This window comes from Canis lupus, chromosome 20 (assembly GCF_048164855.1).
Source record: "Canis lupus baileyi chromosome 20, mCanLup2.hap1, whole genome shotgun sequence".
NCBI classification, from domain to species: Eukaryota; Metazoa; Chordata; class Mammalia; order Carnivora; family Canidae; genus Canis; species Canis lupus.
Window position 1 is genome coordinate 18,197,138 of NC_132857.1, and position 9,791 is coordinate 18,206,928.

The following is a 9,791-nucleotide window of genomic DNA, read 5'->3' on the forward strand; positions in this document are numbered from 1 at the left end:
GTAGTCTCAAGAATATATTTGTAGAGCTATAATTGAGTTACAACATTAAATTAGTTTTAGGTGTAAAATATAATGATTTGATATTTTCATATATTGCAAAGTGATTACCATAATAAATCTAGTTAACATCCTACTTAACATCCACTGTACATGGTTACAGATTTTTTTTCTTGTGATAAGAACTTTTATGATTTACTTTTAGCAACTCCCAATAAGCAAAACAGTAATTTTAACTATAATTGCCTTGCTGTATATTACATCCCGGTGACTTAGGTATTTTTTAAAAATTTTGCCTTTGATTCTCCTTAGCCATCCCCCCCCACACACACACACACACATTTCTGTATCTGTGGGGTTATTTTTGTTTGTTTTGTTATTTTTTAGATTCTACATATAAGTAAGATCATATGGTATTTGAGTTTTTCTATTTGATTTATTTTACTTAGCATAATGCCCTATGTTGTTGCAAGTAGCAAGATTTCATTCTTTTTGATAGCTAAATAATATTCCATTATATAAGGATAGATAGAGAGATTGATTAATCACATTTCTTTATCCATTCATCCATTGATAGATACTTGTTTCCATGTCTTGGCTATTGTAAATAATGCTGTAATGAACAGGGGTGTGTATACATTTTCAAATTAGTGTCGTCATTTTCTTGGAACAAATGCCTGGAAGTGGAGTTGTTGGATTATATGATGGTTCTATTTTTAATTTTTTGAGGAACCTCCATACGTATCATTTTCCATAGTGGCTGTCCAATTTACAATGCCCTTGACAGTGCACAAGGGTTCCTTTTATTCTACATACTCTCCAAACTTGCTATTTCTTGTCTTTTTAATTCCAGCCATTCTAACAGATGGGAGGTGATTATCTCATTTTGGTTTTGATTTGCATTTCCCTAATGATGAGTGATGTTGAGCATCTTTTTCATATACCTATTGACCATCTGTATATCTTCTTTGGAAAAAAGTCTACTCAAATCCTTTGCATATTTTTAAATTGGATTGTTTGGGGCTTTTCTTGCTGCTGAGTTGTATGAATTATTTAAATATTTTGGGTAATAACCTCTTATCAAACATATGTTTTGCAGATACTTCCCCCATTTAGAAGGTTGCCTTTTATTTTGTTGATGGTTTCATTTCATAGTCTTTATTGTTCCATATACATCATTTCTCCCATTGATAAATCCCTTAATACTTATAAAAACCTTAATATTTATAATACTTATACTGTATAATAAAATTGACTTCCATAAGCCATTTATAAACTCAGCAAAAAAGAAAATGATTTAAGAAGTTTTCACACACAGTTAAACTTCATTAAAACTCAGATGCTAATTTCAAAAATAAAATATATTTCTATCTAATATTTTAGTTTGCTTCTTATATATTAAGGGGAATTGGAATTGCTATATAATAAAAGATATTGTCAAATAAAGCTTTACTTTTACACTTCTAAATATACTTTGTTTTTTGCCTTTAAAAATAAATGGTTATGACTTTTTCAAAAAGGATAATGTTTATTATCCTAAAATTAAGTAAATTAAAGGAAAATGTAAACCTTTAATATGGAACAAAGGTCTGAAAGTGAAAATGAGAAAAATTGAAGAAGAGAATGATTTAGGAAATTCTTAAAAAACAAATGGTGGAAAGAAGAAAAAAGAAATGATGCCTTATTGACTTCTAAGCAAAATGCACAGTCATATCATCATAATTATAATATATAAAATTATAATATAAATACAGATTTATATTTTATATAAATATATATTTAAAAATATAATATATAACAAAATATATAATATATAATATAAAATATATAATATATAAATATATTTTTTAATATTTTATATTATAAAAGACTTGTTATAAGAAAATAATTAACAGGATAGATACAAAAAATATGAAGTTAATAAATTACTCAGAAGTATTTGAGTAAAAACTTACAACTAAAGAGGCATAATAAGGCTCCTTTTATGACTTGAAAGATACAAGAAAATGATATATATGAAAAACTGCCTCTATCACATTGCTTTTTAAATGGTCTAGAGATGAGGAAATGTAATTTTTTTTAATTCATGAGAGACACAGAGAGAGAGAGAGGCAGAGACATAGGCAGAGGGAGCAGCAGGCTCCCTGGGGTGAGCTTGATGGAGAACTCAATCCCAGGACCTTGGGATCACGCCCTGAGTCAAAGGAGACGCTTAACCACTAAGCAACCCAGGCATCCCATTATTTTAAAAAATCCTGAATGAAAAGTTGATAAACCCAAAAGTCATTTTTTTTTTCCTGCATAGATTTTTACTACTAATTCAGTGTGGTGGAGAAAAATATATTTCAAGCTCCAAGAGTATTTTTCATGTCAGTGCCTAAGTGAAGAACTTGAAACAAAGAGACAAGTACTTCCGTTTGTAGTTTGTAGTAGACTAATATCCCGAGGTAGGAAAGCTGTCACAAAGGATGTCAAGGATAACCACAGGTGGCTCCCACCAGACATCTTAATTTAAATTAATATTGGTGTGCCAAATGAAGTTTTAATTTAATCAGGTAGCTATTATACTCTCAGAATCCTAACTAGGAAATAATTTATTATCTAATTAACTCAAAAAGGTATAAGCCATAAATGTACACTTATTTTTTAATTAACACATTAGATGTAACAGGAATCTCTGTGTATTTTATGTTACCATTTACTGAGATAACACATAGGAAATTATTTTCATGGATATGGAATAATAGCCTTTTCAACATGATCTTCAATGGAACCATTCAAATAAAAGCCAATGACTTAATCATCTCCAATATTTTTAAAGTATTTTTTAAATTTAAATTAAAAATTACAATATTCCTTTTATGAGTAACTAAAGGTTATTTAGTCGTGGTTATGATTTTTTCTATAAGTACATACTTCTGGGATACCTGGGTGGCTCAGTGGTTGAGCATCTGTCTTTGGCTCAGGGCATGATCCCAGAGTCCCAGGATCAAGTCCCACATTGGCCTTCCTGCTTGAAGCCTGCTTCTCCCTCTGCCTGTGTCTCTGCCTCTCTCTCTCTCTCTGTCTCTCATGAATAAATAAAATCTTTTTTTATAAAAAGTATATACTCCTACTTTATCTCTAAGATCTATAAAATGTGAGAATCTCTGTTCTAGAAAAGAGTCATTTCTTGTCAAATTATCAATTTTAATGAATGTCTTTTGAGTAATAGCTGTGTGCCCAAATCCAGATTAGTGCTTAGTGAAATGAAAAGCAGCATGACATGATCCCAACTAGAGGAGTTTAAAATTTATTTGAAAATATAAGCCTACTTATATGACAAGTTTTATGGTAAAAAGTAAAAAATCCATGAATGTTGGTAAAAATAGATTTCAAAATGTAAACAAAACAAAAAGCAAAAAGGGGAATAAATTTCATGGCTTTGTATAAACAGTATCTCAAGAAAGCTGAAAGAAATGAAATTGATGCTATTAAGAGGAAAAGGGAATGACATCTAAAAATACAGAAAAGCATACAGTCATATCATTCTGAAGGTTATAAAGGATTACAAAAGTGTCCTGATTAAGCCACCTACTCATGGTTGTGCTTAAAGGCTAAAAGGCAAAGTGTAAGTGTGTGTGTGTGTGTGTGAGAGAGAGAGAGACAGACAGACAGACAGACAGAGAGAGAGAAAATGGGAGGGGAAGAGAGAAAATGTGAGCTAATGTTCAGTGAATTCTAATTTTATGTCAAAGACCCTTCCAAGTACTTTAAATTTGTTATTTTATTTAATCATTACACAACTGTATGATATTTTTAGTATTATTTTAATCTGATTTAATATATACATTTTTAAACTGATTTTATGTTTGAAGAAACAATGTTCTGAGGGGTTAAATAGCTTTTCTAGGTTACATCATAAAAGTTTTAGTTAACATTTGAACCCCAGCAGCTTAATTCCAGATCTTACTCTTTCAAATAATATACTACAGGTATATAGCCTAAGAGCATGAGCTCTGGATCAAGGCTGCCTGGATCTGAATTTCTGCTCCAAATTTACTTCTTTGGGTTCTGGCACTAGTTACTCGAAAGCTCTGAGCTTCAGTTTCTTTGTGTGCAAAATGGGAATAATAATGGTAGTTAATTCACTAGATTGCTAAACAAATTATAGATAAAATAACATAAAGGTACCTGGTCCATACTAAGTACCTTAAAAATGTTAATAGTGGTAGTAGTACTCTTATATTAAATCTTTGTAAAAATTTAAATGTCCCATGTAAGAAGAGATTGATTAATTGAAAACAGAGTTTTGTTCCTAAGCTAAGCAATATTTATGCAGCTTATTGTTTCCCCAGAACCTATGGTATTGATTCCAATGGCGAATATGTCTATCCCCATTTATAGAACAACACCCACTAATCAGTTAAGTGAGGTCCACTGTCTTCATTGAGACCTGATGTCGGGCACAGTCCTCACAATCTTTAGTGATGCTCAGTTTGGTCCATTAGCACCAGATGACAGACACTGTTCTTGCAGGACCCTGTTTCATGTTTCTACCCAACAACAGCTAAGACTTCCATTTTCACTCTGTGGTATAGAACTAATATAGAAATAATGTCAAACCATCATGCCAATATCAACGTGCCACTAGGGGGGCTTAGAAATTCCAGCAATAGCTACAATTCTAGCCTGAAACCCTGCTCATCTCTGTTGGTTACACCCAATCACTGTCATAAGCCAGGGCCCCTCTTTGTTCTGTTGTGTTTTGTTTTTTACTTGTTATGTGCTTATATTTTTCCCTACTGTGTCTTTCATATTTGTGAATCTAGATTGTATTTTTTCCTTTGTTGTTCCTATTAAAGACACACACAGACAAAAGCACATGATAAGTTTCTTATCTTGATCAATTAATTTTCAAATGTTAATAAGTAAGAAGGTAATGGATATGGATGAGTAACCTGTCATATAAAAGTAGCTAACTCTGGGGGCACCTGGGTGGCTCAGTCACTTAAGCAGCTCTCTTCAGCTCAGGTCCTGATCTTGAGGTCCTGGGATCAAGCCCCAAGTCCTGCTCAGCAGGGAGACTGTTTCTTGCTCTTCCTCTATGTTCTTTCTCACTCTCTCTCTCAAGTAAATAAATACAATCTTTTCTAAAAAGTAACTAATTCTGAATAAAGTATAGTGAAAAACCAATAGGTTTTCAAACATGATTCTATTTTTTTAATGAAAATTTAAAAGCCAAACAATAGAAACATCTTCCTCTAATTTCTTATATTTTGCCAATATTAAGTTTTTTTCAAAACAAAATGGACCAAAAGTTAGTGAAATAGTCATGCTAACAGAATATCTCTGTTAAGGCATTTAAATGTAAATGTCTTTTGAAAAAACTCATAGATTGCACAAAAAGTGTTATTTTTATTTTTTTTTGTGTTTGCAATCAGAAAAAATGTTGAAAGCACAAAGGAAAAACAAAAAATTACTCCAATATGATTACTTATTATAATGAACATTTAAATGTTAGTATAAATGATCCTAGTCCTTTATCTATGGGTGTACAGAATCATATATGAATCATATATCATACATTTCATTATCAAGATGTACTGAATGCTTGTTCTTGGTCTCTCTTTGTCATGCCTCTATGTTACTTCTATTGATAAGATACAGGCTTACCAAGAGTCAGTTGATTTTTGTTCCCAAAAATGTAAGTGGGAACTGTAAAAAAAAAAATCACAGACTGAATGTGTACAGCCAACATAACTATAAACAATTGAGGTGGGGATGATAAAAATCTGGAAGTAATCTTTTTTCAAATCATTTTTCTACTGTTTTCAAGTTCTTGCTATAGTTAAAAAAAATTAACATTGGTAGTATTTGTTAATCAATTGATTCATTCATTCACAATTTTGTTCATTCAACAATCACTTATAAGCATTTTGATTATGCCAAGGAATAATTTCTGGGAATCAACAACCAATAAAGCAATACAAATTCTTGTCCTCATAAAGCTTGAGTGGAAAAGAGAGGCAATGAACCTATAAATATGTTTGTGGACAGTGCAGCACTCTTTGAATGAATAAGAGGAAGTACTGTTTACAAAGGGTGCTCAGTGAAGATCTGTTAAAACAGCATGTGAGCTGGGGTACCAGGATGGTACAGTTGGTTGAGTGCCCGACTATTGGTTGAGGCTCAAGTCGTGATCTCAGGGTCATGAGATCCAGCCCTGTCTCGAGCTCCACGCCCAGTGCAACGTCAGCTTAAGACTCTCTCTCCCTCCCTTCCCTCAAATAAATAAATAAATCAATAAATAAATCAATCAATAAATAAATCTTTAAAAAAAATCAGGATGAAAGCAAACGCCCAAAGGAAGAAGAGGAACAGCCATGTGGCTCTGTGAGAGCAGAGCTTCCCACACGGGAAGGAATAGAACCACAAAGGACTAGCTTAGGAACCCTAAAGAGGACATGTGACCAGGGGGCAGGGAGAGAGGGGAGAGTGTGAGTAGGTGAGGTCAGAGAGCCAGATGGAAAGATAAATCAGCACAACTTGGCAGAAAGCGATAAGGAATGAAGATTTTTCTGTGTGAGGTGAAAACCATTGGAAAGTTTCAGCAGAGTGGCCAGCTCTGACTTCCTTTTAAAGAATCATATTGGCTGCTGGGTAGAAAAGAAGGGGCAAAGGTGAAAGCTAGAAAGCTTTAGGAGGCTCATGCTGTTTGGAATAAAGTGGCAAAAATTAAGGGTTGAGAAGTGGTTTAATTTTGGATATATTTTAGTTTTGCTGAGGGACAAGATTTAACAATTCCAAGTTTTGGGGAAACTGGGAAAACTAGAATGCAGTTTGAAGGATGATGATGATGACGACGATGATGATGATTCAAGAAGAATGCCACAGAAGAAATCCCTGCTTGGGAAAAAAGAAAACTCTCTTGCACCGAAAAAAATGATGAATTATAATACATTTCTGCTTCCAGTGAAAATTAAAATTTTAAGACAAATATGTTTCCTTTTAGTGATTATTACTTGGCTAAATTTTCCTATGAATCCATCAATTATGAACCTAATCTCATCAGGTAAAGAGCTTTCTATGGTTTATTACTGTTAATTATAAAAACAACCCTAGGGACACATGGTACTTCGTGAAGTATGGTACTTTGTGAAGTAGATACTATGTGACTTCAAAATCCACTTTTTAAAGTAAGATTACTGCTTTTTTACTTACTCTTTCTGTCACCTTTTTTCTTCTTTCCTTCATGTAAGAAAAAAAAAATCATAATATGAACACACTTCGTTTTCTGTTCTGGATGCTGCCTCAGTCAGCTCCTGTTGAAAAGTTACAAGTTCCTTGTTATCATCACTCCTCAATCCCTTTTTACCCAGCTGGCACTCCAAAACACACTATAATCAATATAGATATGTGTTGTAAAATTATATTTCCATAACAGAGTCAATTGACTTCCACCCAAGTTGAAAAAAACAAATGTCCAAGTGTTCAGAACCTTTTTTCTTCTATACAGAAGAAGTTGTTAATGCCTCATAAACACTGAGGAGTCTGCACAGTGGAAAGAAAGGGGAGGATTTAGTAGATAACTGGGCAACTGCTTGGACAGAGAGTAGAAAGGGTAGTTGTCAGCATGAGACATCAATACCTTCAATAGTTCTCTGCAGATTCCTGAAGCTTTGGAGCACTCCAGACAGGATGTGAGAGCCGTACAAAGTCATCTGGAGAGCAGAACAGCATGGCTGCATCAGTCATAGAATTGAACTTCACATTTTACATTAAAATGTGTATTCCAGGATGACAGGAGGTTCCTTAATTACAGAAATCACTAGAAGTAAAGAGCAAGAAATGAGAATGACCTTCTGGGAGATAATGGTACATAACACTAACCCTCCCCACTTCTCTTACAGCATTATTTATTGTCAAGTAAGTTTCAGATATGCACTTATATCAAACCTAAGACTGAAGGAAATAAAATTTCTGTCATCACGGCATTATTTATGTCTGTGTGGACTATGACTGCAACACTGCCCTTTAGGATAAACTTGCTTCAACCACAGGGAGCAATATTGAAACTGATCCACTGAGAAACATATTCCTATATAAATTGTTTTTGTTGTATTCATTTCCACTCTAGCTGCCATGACTTAATAGCTGTAACAGACTCATGATATCATGTTGTTTCCAAGAATTGCTTCACTTGAAGGTCTGAAGCACACAACTAAAATATTGAGTGTGTGAGAGTCATGCATGAGCTATAAAAAGCAGAAGGGAATTAGCATCAACACCAATATCTTGGCTGAGTGTCTAAATGTTATCCTTTGACAGTGGCAGACTATTAAACAATTTTTAAATAAGACATTTTTTCCACCACAAGGAAAACATTCATTTATACTTTACAACTCAGGATTTAAGGCTTTAAAATAAAATACGCTGTCTGTACCATGAATTATCTAAAGGCATTGAAAAGACCTGCCAATACAATCGGCTTGAGATTGGAAGGTTTGAAACTGCTTTTAAATGAAAAAATGGTGTCTAACAAATGAGTCATAGACAAAAGGCCAAATCATCTCATTCTGAAGAAAGTGGGAAATGTCAAAAAACAAGTATTGCATAAGAAAATATGAATAAAGAGTGGCAAAAAGATTACTTTATACTTACTAACTTTTGCTATCTGTACCATGGTCTTAGACATTTCAGTTATAGTTTATTTAATAGCAAGCGTCACGTGTTTTACAAGCCAAGCTCATCTCCCGTGGCATTTCATTCATCTGTGGCACATACTTTGCCAAGGTAATATGACAAGTAGTGTTGCCTATAGCCAGAGAACTTCACTGTGATTTCATTATCTAACTCAGAATTTCTCAGCAGAGGTGCTATTGACATTTGGGGATGGATAATTCTTTGTTGCAGGGCACTGTTCCTGTACGTGCAGGATAATTAGCAGCAGCCCTGGCCACTGTGTACTAGGTACCAGTAATATCTCTCCAGTTGGACAATCCCAAATGTCTGTAGAAATTGTCAAATATCATCATGGGGTAAATTCACCCTCAGTTGGGAACCACTAATCTAAATCAAAAAGTTATGCAATTAAAAAACGATGCTATATGTTAAAAATTTTGCCATGTATTTAGATACATGTACACTTGTCCAATTATACCTTCTCCATGAATTCTTTAATACTCTATATAATGAAATTTACTTATATTGCCCTATGAAATTAGAATTAAGTAAAATGTCTTAGGTGGATCATGCTTCTAAATAAAGGAGCTTGTGCTTTCTGAACAAGCAGAACTGTACATGTGGTCTCTAGTCCTTAAACGCAGATTGTGTGGGCTCACGAGTCTCCAAATGGCTGTCAAGATAATGAAAAAGGAAGAGGAAGTGAAGACAGAAATGAAAAATTAAATGGAATGAAAATCTTAGTGAGGAAAGAGTGATAGAACTGCGAAATCAATAGAGTTGATAGTAATCAGAGGGTATTGTGAGAAGGTTTTTCTTGGAGATGGAAAGCTGAAATAGTAGATTTAACACAATTTAGAAATATTGTCCAAGTCACAGATCACATATTTCTCTGAATATATTGTGATGACTAAAATAATACAAAAAAAAAAGTCACCAGAAAGAGTTTCTACAAGAGAAATGGTGCTTATACAAGGGGCTTAAGACAAACTTCCAGGAAGGCTCTGGAGTTCGAGGATCTTTGTCCTCTCAAGAGAACTCTCAATAGATGAAATGTCTTGATATCATTTCAATATCAGAATAAATTGGATAGTACTTTGAGGAAGAATGTTAGAGGATAAATAAATTGT